The sequence below is a fragment of the Callithrix jacchus genome, chromosome 11 (assembly GCF_049354715.1).
Source record: "Callithrix jacchus isolate 240 chromosome 11, calJac240_pri, whole genome shotgun sequence".
In the NCBI taxonomy this organism is placed as follows: domain Eukaryota; kingdom Metazoa; phylum Chordata; class Mammalia; order Primates; family Cebidae; genus Callithrix; species Callithrix jacchus.
Genome location: NC_133512.1, coordinates 82,081,945 through 82,094,007, shown reverse-complemented (window position 1 = coordinate 82,094,007; position 12,063 = coordinate 82,081,945). Strand labels below are relative to the sequence as shown.

The 12,063-nt window shown below is 36.5% G+C and overlaps 1 protein-coding gene and 1 non-coding gene across 26 annotated transcripts in view; one reads left to right on the top strand and one right to left on the bottom strand.

Annotated features, from left to right (window-relative positions):
• Nucleotides 1-12,063, top strand: part of IMMP2L (inner mitochondrial membrane peptidase subunit 2) — a 935,160-nt gene that overhangs the window by 14,568 nt on the left and 908,529 nt on the right. The gene's annotated exons all lie outside the window — the stretch shown is intronic.
• Nucleotides 1,081-1,220, bottom strand: LOC118143888 (U4 spliceosomal RNA). Its single transcript, XR_004728377.1, has one exon. It is a non-coding gene; the product is annotated as a U4 spliceosomal RNA (small nuclear RNA).

Below are 12,063 nucleotides of genomic sequence, written 5' to 3'. Positions count from 1 at the left end.
TCTTCTGCTAACTTCAAAATGTATCATATATTTAAGACAGAATGGTGGAATATCCTATGACAAAAGATCTAAGAATGACTGTTCAGCCACTAACCCCTAAAGTAGACATGGGGAATCAAAAAGGAATTGTCACCAGCAAGTAAGAAAGAGTACAGACAATTCCTGTTAGGTGTTATCTGATTTATGATATTGAGAATGGGGAGAATAAAAAAACTTTAAAAACGTTCTATAGAAGCATGCAGTCAAACAGACTTTATTTTTTAAATGTATTTGTTTGGAACAACTGTTTTTTTTTTTTTTTTGTAGCAAGCATATAGAAGGTCAGTTTAGAGGACTGAATTGGGTGACAAGATAGATAATATTCTCTCCCTGAAACTGGTTTCTCACTACCCAGGTTAAATGTGGGGAAATTCAATGGTTAACATTTCGTGAATTATTTTAGGACATTTAATCTCATCTCTTGAAAGCAGGATAGGCCTGGTGCAGTGGCTCACACCTGTAATCCCAGCACTTAATGAGGTTGAGGCAGGAGGATCGCTTGAATCCAGGAGTTCGAGACCAACCTGGACAACATGGTGAAACCCCGTCTCTACCAAAAATACAAAAAATTAGTAGGACATGGTGGCATGTGCCTCTGGTCCCTAAGGTGGGAGGAGTGTTTGACACTGGGAGGCAGAGGTTGTAGTGAGCTATGATCATGCCACTGTACTCCAGCCTGAGCAACAGAGTAAGATCCTGTCTCACACACACAAAAAAAGCCTGGCGCGGTGATGCCCCCGGGCAGTCGCAGCTACTCGGGAGGCTGAGGCAGGTGGATTGCTTGAGTCCAGGAGTTTGAGGCTGCAGTGAGCTATAATCACCACTGTACTTCAACTTGGGGGACAGAACAAGACCTTGTCTCAAAAGAAAAAAAAAGGCAAAAGCAGGATAAAAGAGGGGTATGATAGTTTGTTTAGCATAAAATGGAGAAGTAAGAGTAAAGTTGTTGAGTGAATTGCGTGAATTTGGGCATATACTGTTCCATTTTGGATTTTATGGTAAAGTGGTGAGTCAGCTATGATTTAAAAAAAAAAATTCAGTTCCCATAGAGACTGCCAAAAATTGCCAATGCCGACTACATTTCAAGGCGTTATGGCAGGATATTGGGAAATGTTTTCAATTAGCAAGAATTGCTCCTCAGATAAACCTCACTGGCTACGATACTACCACTGTGCAAAGCTAGCTATGATTTTTTATTATTAGAGGTCTCATCTTTAACTTGGTCTGATTGTCTTATTGTTTCAAGTTGACTTGCACAGTAATAGTTTCAAGCCCCTGGTCAAAGGAGTAGAGTAGCACATTACCTTATTTCACCTTTCTGTAGCATTCTATTCCATAGTGGTTTAAAGTTCACTTATTGAATAAATAAGAGTATATTTGATTCAGTTTCAAGTCTGCCCACTGAAGTGCTGGTTAAATTCAAGACTGCAGTGAGCAGTCTTTGTAAAATTCTTCTCTGACCAGCACTCTGCTGCTTAAAATGGTTCTGTGGCTTCTGGTCACCCTTAGGTTAAGAAAAACTTACTTAAATTTGCCTAAAAGACTTACCCTCTCTGGCTCTGCTTGCCTCTTCAGCTTTTTCTCTTTTTTCACTCCAACATTAGCACTCTGTACTCCAATAAGACTAATTTATAGACAATAAGTTCTTGTTACCTGGGCTTTTGTTTTATTTTTAAAATTTGGATTTTATGTCCTTATTTTTTCAGATACAATTTAGCTATTTAGAGACCTCTATCAATTTTCCTTGCCATGTGCTAACATATCACATATTCACTGAATGTCCTTATTTGTCTACTTTAATGTAGTGTAATGTAGTAGGCCCTCCCTAAATAGTTTTTGAATCAAGGTGATCTTGAGTCATTAGGGGGACAGCAGAGACTCTACTTGAATTGACCTTTGAAGGAAGAGAAGAACATTCAAAATAAGAGATATAGTTTGAACAAAGACATAGTGGGAGTCGCTTTTCTTTTTCTTAAATTTAAGAATTAAGAAAATACAGTATATCAAAAAACAAAAACTAGGAAAAAGCATTTACAATTCATATCATAGGAATAAGCTGATTTCATAAATATATAAAGGACACCAACAACTCAATGAGAACAAGACCAACAATTGGATAGAAAAATGGACAAAGGGTGGGGGGCAGGAAAAAAAATGGACAAAGATACAAATAATAGTAACAGTTCATAATAAGAGAAATGCAGAATTAAAACTTTAATGAGATGCCTTTTTAAAAAACTTAATTGGCAAAGAAACAAATTTGAAAACACAATGTGCCATTGAGGGTGTAGGGAACTGGGCAAATGTGATCATTGCTAATGGGAGTATGGATTTGTACAATTTTCATTGAGATCAGTTTGGAAAATTTGAAATATATATAACATTTGAGTTTTGTACTAGAATGTATCCTACAGATCCTGTAATTGTGTGAAATAATATATATTTAAGGATATTCTTGACAATAACCGGAAGCAACTTAAATGCCCATCCTTAGGGGACTGGATCAATAAATTATAGTATATATAATGAAATATTTATGTTAAAAATAATAAGGCAGTTTATATATACTGAAATGTAATAATCTTCAAGATATAGTAGGTCAGAAAGGTAAACTACAGAACAATGCATAGATTGTTTTGGAGGAGACTTAAGCATGTATTTTCTTATATATGCATAGAATATTTCTGGAGCAAATTATAAGAAGATGGAAAATATCTCTGAGGATTGGAACTTGGTAGCTGAAGAACAGGGAGGGAGGTTATTTTTCACTGTATTCCCCTTGGGCATTTTAAATTTTGTATTGGGTAAAAAATAAAAACAAAGAAGAAGTATATTCAACTCACAATGTACTTCTGCATTACAAATAGTCAACTCTGAGAAATTAGGGAATAGAAAAGTGAATTTAAAAAGAATCCTGTGGTTCATGTATCTGATAAGGGGTTGCTATCCATAGTATATAGTTTGGGGGCCAGGGTAGGTTGATCACCAGAGGTCAGGAATTGAAGACCAGCCTGGCCAACATGGTGAAACCCTATCTCTGCTAAAAATATGAAAAGTTAGCTGGGCATGGTAGTGCATGCCTGTAAATCCAGCTACTCAGGAGGTTGAGGCAGGAGAATTGCTTGAACCTGGGAGTCAGAGGTTGCTGTGAGCTGAGATTGCACCCTGCACTCCAGCTGAGCGACAGAGTGAGAATCAGTCTCAAAAAACTCCAAACATCTCAGTAAGAAAAAACAACCTTGTTAAAATGTGGGCAAAGAGTTGGGATTGACATTTCTCCAAAGAAAATATACAAATGGCCAATAAGGGCATGAAAAGATGTTTAACATCATTAATCATTAGGGAAATACATACCAAAGCCCTCATGAAATTCTGTCTCATGTCCATTAGGTTGACTCCTATGGAGTTTTTTTGGAAGCGTCTATGGGCAGAGCTGATCAACTTTTTCTCTCTTTTTAAAAAAATTAATATTTAAAAATATATAATAATTATATTAGTTTTAATATTGTAAAATATGTTATCCTTTTGTTCTCCTCCTGTATAGTATGTATGTATGTGAGCCTGACTTCTGGATGCAGATATTTTATTCTTGGTGTTGTTTTATTCTACCTCTCTCAATGCAAGGGAGAAGATTGGGGTTTTTGTCTTAGTTGGGGTTTTTTGGTCTTTTTTCTACTTTAATTTGTCTCAGTCTTGTTTTGTTTGGGATATAAACCATTCTCAGGGACCCTTTAATTTTCCTCTGTTTTTGTTTCTTGCCATGCTGATTCTGTTTCATTCTTAGGGTAGCCAGTTATGTTCCTCCCCCAATGGAAAAAAAAGCCAATATACATTTTTTTTTTAATATGCCAAATGTAAACCTCTCCTCCTTAACTGCTTTTCTCTCACCTTGTTTTGCTGCTCTGTTACAGTAAGTCTGAGTTCTGTTTGTCCTCTGCCACAAATGCCACCTTTTCAGTTTTTCCTAGACAATGGAATAGAACATGTCTAGAATACAAGAAGTGCAAGACATATGTTTCAAAGTTCTTGCATAAATGAAGGTGTGCATATAAATTCACTAGGCCTTGTTGATTTTTCTCTGTGATAGGTGAGGTATCCAATTTAGTTGCTCCGTTGATGTTTTACACTTTTATCTCTTCATTCTGCAACTTTGCTCTTTCCCTCTTTGCATTAAAGAAATATGAACTGAATTCATAGAGTCAATAGGAGCCATACTTAATTTTAAGGATAGAATTTGTCCTTCAGCCAGGTATTGGGTTACTCACTTTATTTCCTTGATCTGTTTTTCTTCCTAGTTCTCAGGTATTAAAGCTAGAAGATTTACACTGTCCACACCTTTTAATGATTCTGGGTTAATTTGTTTTGCTAATTTTTGTCTCCTGCTAGGAGATTTGCAGAAAAAATTCTGAAGAAAAGTAATTTCTGTTCAGCTTCTTTTGGAAATACTTCATGTAGTCAAAGGGGAATGAAAGGTATATTCTTAAGGATTGCTATTTGATTATGGTATAAAAAGAATTTTGAGTAGTAGTTTATCTGAAGTGTAATTCTCTTTTGGAAAATCTGACATCCTATTAGCATTGATTTGCATATCTTTTGCTTTTAACCAAGATATGACTGGATCAGGAGATAAAAGGTTATACATTTGCTGGATCAGAAGATAAAATGCTATACATTTGCTGTCACATAAAATTTAATTATAGGGTAATATAATCTAGCTAATTTTTATCTTTGTTTAGAGTATTTTTCAATGAGGGGTCTGGTTGGTTAGAAGCCAGAGGAGTCTGGTTGGTTAGAAGCCAAGCTGTTGAGGCCATTACATTGGAAATTAATCAAGGGTGGTCTCGTTTGCTTACAGAGAAGCCTTATCCCATCTCTTTGCCTAACGCATATTTTTGTTCTTAAGCAAACTAATATAGGGAAATTGGGGTCAGGGAAAGGGTTTGTTCTACTAGTAGTTCCCACCAGTTACAGGAGGTGACTAGGGTAGTGCATTGGTTAATATCAGCTTTGTATTTGAAAAGTAGAGCACACTAATATGATTATTAATAGGTAGATAACAGACTACAGAAAAAGTAGTTTAAAATTAATTGCAGTTTTGGTTTAAAAATGTGGTTGATTTTGCTCTGTATTTGTTTTTATATTTGCTGAAAGTATTACACATAAAGATTATGCTTTAAATACTGTAAAATGTTTTCCTAGTATTAACTAAATGATTGTGGAAAATGTTATATTTGAAAGGTCATGTTGATTTTCTGGCATTTCCAGTTTTACATTTTATATATACAGTTTGATTGCTTTAGGTTCTAGTTGAGTTTTAGAAAATCCAGGTAAGAAGTGCAGAAGATAAATTGCAAAAGGGCACATTTTTTTGGAATGTACATATATCTTATCTTTCTTCTGTTTCAGCCGTGAAATTTCAAATTCTAAAAGGCGATTGAGAGTGCTAAAAGTACAGCAGAATAATAAGGATTTTCAGTAATTGTGAAGTTTAAAGACAATGCTGATAATATTTTTTATTAATCGATGTTGCATATAGACTTAGTACTTTTCTTCCTTTTCTACCCCTTGTCCATTTGAATGAGACTTGAACGTTTACCTTTTACATAGTGGAGTGAGTTAATTGAATATTCAGAACACTTTTCCCAATAAGTAGTATCGGAATGCTGCAGTAGCAGTTATGAAACCAATAACTCGTCATGCCCTGTATGTTATTGGGAGTGTTGAATATTTCCTGGGAGTTGTGAATAACTGGAGGCAGTGTAGCATAGTGCTTAAATACACAGGTTACATGGTCAGATAATCTGGATTCAGCTCGGCTATTTACTGTCTCTTTGAGCCTGGGAAGATTTTTTAAGCTCTCTGAGCATCAGTTTATATCTTTTAAAATAGGGATAAAAATAAGGTTAATGTGAAGATTAAATGAGGTAATTAAAATAACACAATTTTTAATATTGCTGTGTTTAATACAGTGATGTAAAATTTTAACCAACACAAAATGAATATTCTCAATAAGCTGAGGTTTTTATTTTATTAGTTTCACAATAAATATATTTAGTTTTTTTCTTTTCTCAATGCTTCTTTTAGAGTTTGTAGATTTTTGTCATAATTTATGGAGGAGTAATATTGACTGATTTTTGTGACTGGCTAATCACTCTATCTTTATTTAAAATGAAACAAACCCTCACTATACCGTTAGCCAAGTAGTTTTATATTTTATAGTTGATAGTCATCTAATGTTTGTACTGAGGTTAATATCCAAAATGTAGGAAAATGTTGATATGATTTGGGCTGAGAAAAAATAACCTTTTAAGTATTTACTGGAGGATTCTGTTACCTACATCTCACTTTTATTTTTAAAACTCACCTTTCATTAGGGATTTTATTATGGTTGGTTTTGCTTAACATGTATGAAGAGGTGAAATTGCCACTTTTCTTTTTAATTACTTGGATAACAGTTGGTTAGGGACAGGTTTTTTTTTTTAGGTGATATACCTAGTCCTTTTTTGCAGAACAAAGCTACATTAGGTTCTGAGAAACTTTATTATTCAAAACTGGTAGATATTAATTTAAATTGCATCAGATCTCTATATGACCCATATATTTTTATCTAGCTCATATATTCCCTAAAGCCTATCAAAATTGTTATTGAATTTTCTTTCTAAGCCATTTATTGTCACAGTCATTGTGAAATTCCCTAATATCATTTGATGTTGATGAAACATCAACATCAATTGATACTTGCTTGGAATCCCATTATTTAAAATAAAAAAAAGAGATAAAAGCAGAGTGGTTCTGACTGAGGCAGACTCAGAACTCTGTTCATAAGTTTCTTATAAAATGGTAGAGATAAGGAGATTAGTCTCAAGGCTACTGAGCTGTTGATTGAGATGAAAACAACCTTTCTGGTGACCAGTATAAAAATAATTTAGTTTCATTTACTGTTATTGGTGCTTTTTTGCAAATGAAGTCCTAACTTATCTTTTGCTGCTGAAAACAGGAATATATTAGAAGCTTCCCTAAATGGGTGTCTTTTCCCCTATTACCCCGCTACTCACCTGATTTGTGTTTATTAAATGAAAACAGGTATGAAGCAAAGATCAGACAATTAGAAGTGTTATCATTAGAAGTGTAAATAATTTCATGATTATGTTGACCTTGTAGCAGGAGTCAGAAATGGTCTTTGAACATGGGCGTAGTGATGATGATGTTGGGACATCATGAAAGATAGGGTTAGTACTGCGAGGGAGGGGCCATTCTGATACTGGAGGGTAAAGGCCTGAAGGTAGGATCATAGATAGTTGGAGGTAAGGTCTTCTATTCAAATAGATCAAATGAATTACTTACTCATTGGCATGGCTAAGACTTGAATCTAAATCTTATTTCTGACTTGCTAGAAAGCATAGCAGGAACAGAAAACACGTACCCCTAGAACAGAGTGGACACTCAGTTCTTTCGGAGGGACACATGCATGGAGAGGTACTATCAGATGGGTTCCACGGCTCTCAATACAGTCTGATCTGGCTACTTATTTTCTCCCTTACTCTTCTGACTGGCATTTAAAGAGTGTAATATCAGACATAACCATATGAAAATATCAACATTAAAAATGGGAGGTAATATAAACCGTATCTACAATTAAACAAGCAGTCAAGATACATTTATTTAGCATCTGCAAATGCTTAGCAAGATTCTAAGAACTTCAGGATGTATAGAAAGGAGTGAGACATGGCCTATACCCTTTAGGGGCTTACAACTTGGTTGGGGAGTTACCTATAAAACAGTAACTAACACTCTTGGGTGGCAAATGAAGGTGTGGCTAGTGAATGCCAGAGGAGTTTGGAAGTGGGAGAGAACCTTGTAGGTTACAGTGCTAATATATAGTTTCCCAGAGAGATGAAAATTAATTTGGTTTCTTCTCACCTCATTAGGTCTTATGAATAATTTTATGTGTTTAGCTCTAAAGGTTTTGGGTTCATATAACTTGTTAAGTTACAGAGCTGGGACTTGATTGCAAGTGTTTCCCTGACTTCCAGTCCAGTGCCATTCCACAACTGCCCAGTGTTGTGCACAGTTTCGCAGGAGGTTTCTGTTATAAGAATCCCATTTTTGCTTATCACTCTTCAGTGTGTTCATTGGCAGGTCAAATTCACCCTTCTGATGTTCAGGATGTTTTATGATGGAGCACCCCCAGTTTCAGTTACTCTGAGCCTCGTTTGTTTCTTGATTGGCAAAATAGCTAAAATTGCTCGTTAAATATGAGTTTGGTGGATCTTTCTCTTTAAGGTGATCTTTCTACTAAGAAACTATTAAAGTGAGCTGGAGTATTTGTTTACAGTATATGAAGCACAGCAGCAGCTGGCATTTATAGTGGGCTTCTGTTGTTCAATTAGATTATTTTGGTGTTCTATGTTATGAATCGTTAACTTGAAGATTGGTATATAAATAATGCCATTAAAAATAATAAGATAAATAAATTTAGAAATAGCTGCATCAGAGAATAAATATACTTTTCAAAAACACATTTCGTTTTTCCTCTACCTGGATATTTCTGTATTCAAATGGTATTTCTCATTTAGCACAAAGAAAGGCCTATAAACCTGACAGTTGAATTTAGGCTAACCAAGAAATATGAAATACATTAGAGCTTGAATTATATACTACAAACCTCAATCCACTGATTATTTAAGGCAGTGTTTTTTAACCTTTTTCTTTTTTTCTTTTATTCTTATTTTAAGGTAGTGAACTCTTCTTCAAAGAAAATCTTGCTTGGAATTCCCTTATTTAAAGAAAAAAAGAAAGAGATAAAAGCAGAGTGGCTCTTACTGAGGCAGGGTCAGAACTCTGTTCATTTAGCACCTGCTCCCCACAGCCCTTAAGACTCCTGGGAATCATTAGGAGACCATGGAGCACAGACTGAAAAATATTGCTGTTAAGGAAAATCTAAACACTTACTAAAAATCAGCTGTTAATTGGGAAAAAAATTCTTAATGGCTTATAGTTGAATGGGCTATGAAGATTACTTGATCCTTCTTATTCATCTTTACTGTCTTTGGACAAGAATGTTGTGCTATGATTTATTGAAGAAACACACACAAGCACACGCGTGTACACACACACACACACACACACATACACACACACCCCTTCCTGAAGTTCAATATACAGATATATTTAATAATTTACATATGTTCTGTTTTTGTTTTTTTTGGAGATGGAGTCTCGTTCTGTCGCCAAGGCTAGAGTGCAGTGGCATGATCTCGGCTCACTGCAACCTCTGTCTCCCAGGTTCAAGCTATTCTCCTGCCTAGCCTCCTGAGTAGCTGGGATTACAGACGTGTGCCACCACACCATGTTGGCCAGGCTGGCCTTGAACTCCTGACCCCATGATTTGCCCACCTCAGCCTCCCAAAGTGCTGGGATTACAGGTGTGAGCCACCGCACCTGACCTTTTTCTTTTTTTTTTTTAAATGAGCCAGGGTCTCATGGCTCTGTCACCCAGGATGGAGTGCAGTGGTATGATCAAAGCTCACTGCAGTCTTGATCTCCTTGGTTCAAAAGATCCTTTCACCTCAGCCTCCTGAGTAGCTGGGAGCACAGGCATGTGCCAGCATGCCTGGCTACATTAATTTTTGTTTGTTTTTGTAGAGACAGGTTCTCCCTGTGCTGCTCAGGTTGGTTTCAAACTCTTGAGCTCAAGTGATCCTCCTGCCTCAGCCACCTAAAGGGCTGGGATTACAGGCATGAGCCACTGTGCTTAGTTTGCTTTTTTTTTTTCTGTGTATATTTATACTAAAGGCATGAGTATAATTTATTTTAAAAATAACTTTCTCCATAAATATCTTCAATTGTCAAGTAAAACTATCAGGTAAGAGATGGAGATAGTCATTTGTGTGCACATACACAACACACACATAAAATTTATGGCATGTGGTTGTACAGTGCCATTCAGTCTAGGCCTCCAGAACTTAATATCACATTCTTAGTATGATGTAGCTTATATGGACAGCTAAGTGGCTTAAATTCTTCAATGAAACTGTATTGAACACTGAGCACTTAAGTGCAAGGCACTGAAGTACAGCATTGATCAAGTGTTTCTGCCCTTACAGAAATCACAGCTGATTAGGGGGATAAGGATGAGAAAATCAGGTGTGATAAATGCTGTGCTACCATTTCATGAGTATGGGAAGGATAGAGTTTTATGGGAACACATAGGAAGGGAATCAGTCAGATTTGGAGAGTCAGAATGGACTTTCTGATATAGTGACATCTAAGCTAACATGAAGGATGGGTAAGAGCTGGCCAAAACAAAGAAAGGTGGGAGGAGTGATATAGACAGAAGGGAGAGATGTATAAGGGCCCAGAGACAAGTACAAAGTATGGCATATTCTAGAAATTGTATGGAGCTGGGTTTGGTTGAAGCATGATGTACTATGAAAGACAGAAACTGGCCAGGCATGGTGGTTCACATCTGTAATCCCAGCTCTTTGGGAAGGTGCATGGATCACTTGAGCTCAGGAGTTTGAGACTAGCCTGGACAACATGGTGAGACTCCATCTCCACAAAAAATTAAAAAATTAGCCAGGTGTGGTGGCACATGCCTGTGGTTCCTGCTACTTGGGAGGCTGTAGTGGAAGGATTGCTTGAGCCTGGGAGGCAGAGGATGCATTGAGCTGAGATTGCACCACTGCACTCCAGCCTGGGTGACAGAGTGAGACTCTGTCTCAAAAAAAAGAGTGAAAGCGATGAGACTAGGAATCTAATCATAATTAGCCTTGTATGCTAAATCTAAGCAGCTTGATACTATGCTATAGAAAATGAGGCATTATTGAAGGATTTCAGGCAAGAGAAAGGACGATTTCTATTTTTTTTATGAGTGGTCACTTTGGCTCACTACCATGTTGACCTTTGGGTAGCTGTTTGGATGATAGAGTCATTCTCTGAAAGTAGAAGAACCAGAGAATATAGAATGCTGTGTAGTTTGTCTTTCTGTGACATCCCAAGTTGCCTCTATTCTTTATAAAATCCATCTTTCTTCATTTTATTTTTATGGCCCTCTTAGCCTTTTCACAAGGCTGGAATAATTCCAAAGAACACTGCTTAATGTTCAATATCTATATAGATACTACACAGAAATGTCTTTACTCTTTCAGTTTTGTAGAAACTGGTATGATGCCTGTCAGGTAGCAGATGTTCCAATAAATGTTTATTGATGTGCATGGAGTAAATACCAAAGAAAGAGATGTTGATTTACATTTTGTTGTTGTTGTTGTTAGGATTTCTCTGCTTCTCCCAACATGACCTTTAGGGCCAGACAATTTCAACGTCAGCTGTTTCTTAACAAACTTACCAGGGTACAACCACTGTATAATAGTACTACTAATGATAATTAATAAAACACTGTGCATTTTAAATAGTCCTCAAAGTCATAAGCTTTTTGGTTTACTAATGGACCTCAAATTCAGTTAACAGTTGGATATGCAGATATAATACTCATAGAATAGTGAAAAGCTTTAAGTCAGCTCAACAATTATTATTTGGAAATGAGTGTAGAAGGATAATTTGTAAATTATCCTGGGTGGATACTTTACAAAATTAGCCATGTGTGGTGGCACATGTCTGTGGTTCCCGCTACTTGGGAGGCTGTAGTGGGAGGATTGCTTGAGCCTGGGAGGCAGAGGATGCAGTGAGCTGAGATTGCACCACTGCACTCCAGCCTGGGTGACAGAGTGAGACTCTGTCTCAAAAAAAAGAGTGAAAGCGATGAGACTAGGAATCTAATCATAATTAGCCTTGTATGCTAAATCTAAGCAGCTTGATACTATGCTATAGAAAATGAGGCATTATTGAAGGATTTCAGGCAAGGGAAAGGACGATTTCTATTTTTTTTATGAGTGGTCACTTTGGCTCACTACCATGTTGACCTTTGGGTAGCTGTTTAGATGATAGAGTCATTCTCTGAAAGTAGAAGAACCAGAGAATATAGAATGCTGTATAGTTTGTCTACAAAGTTCCAAGGGAACTTCT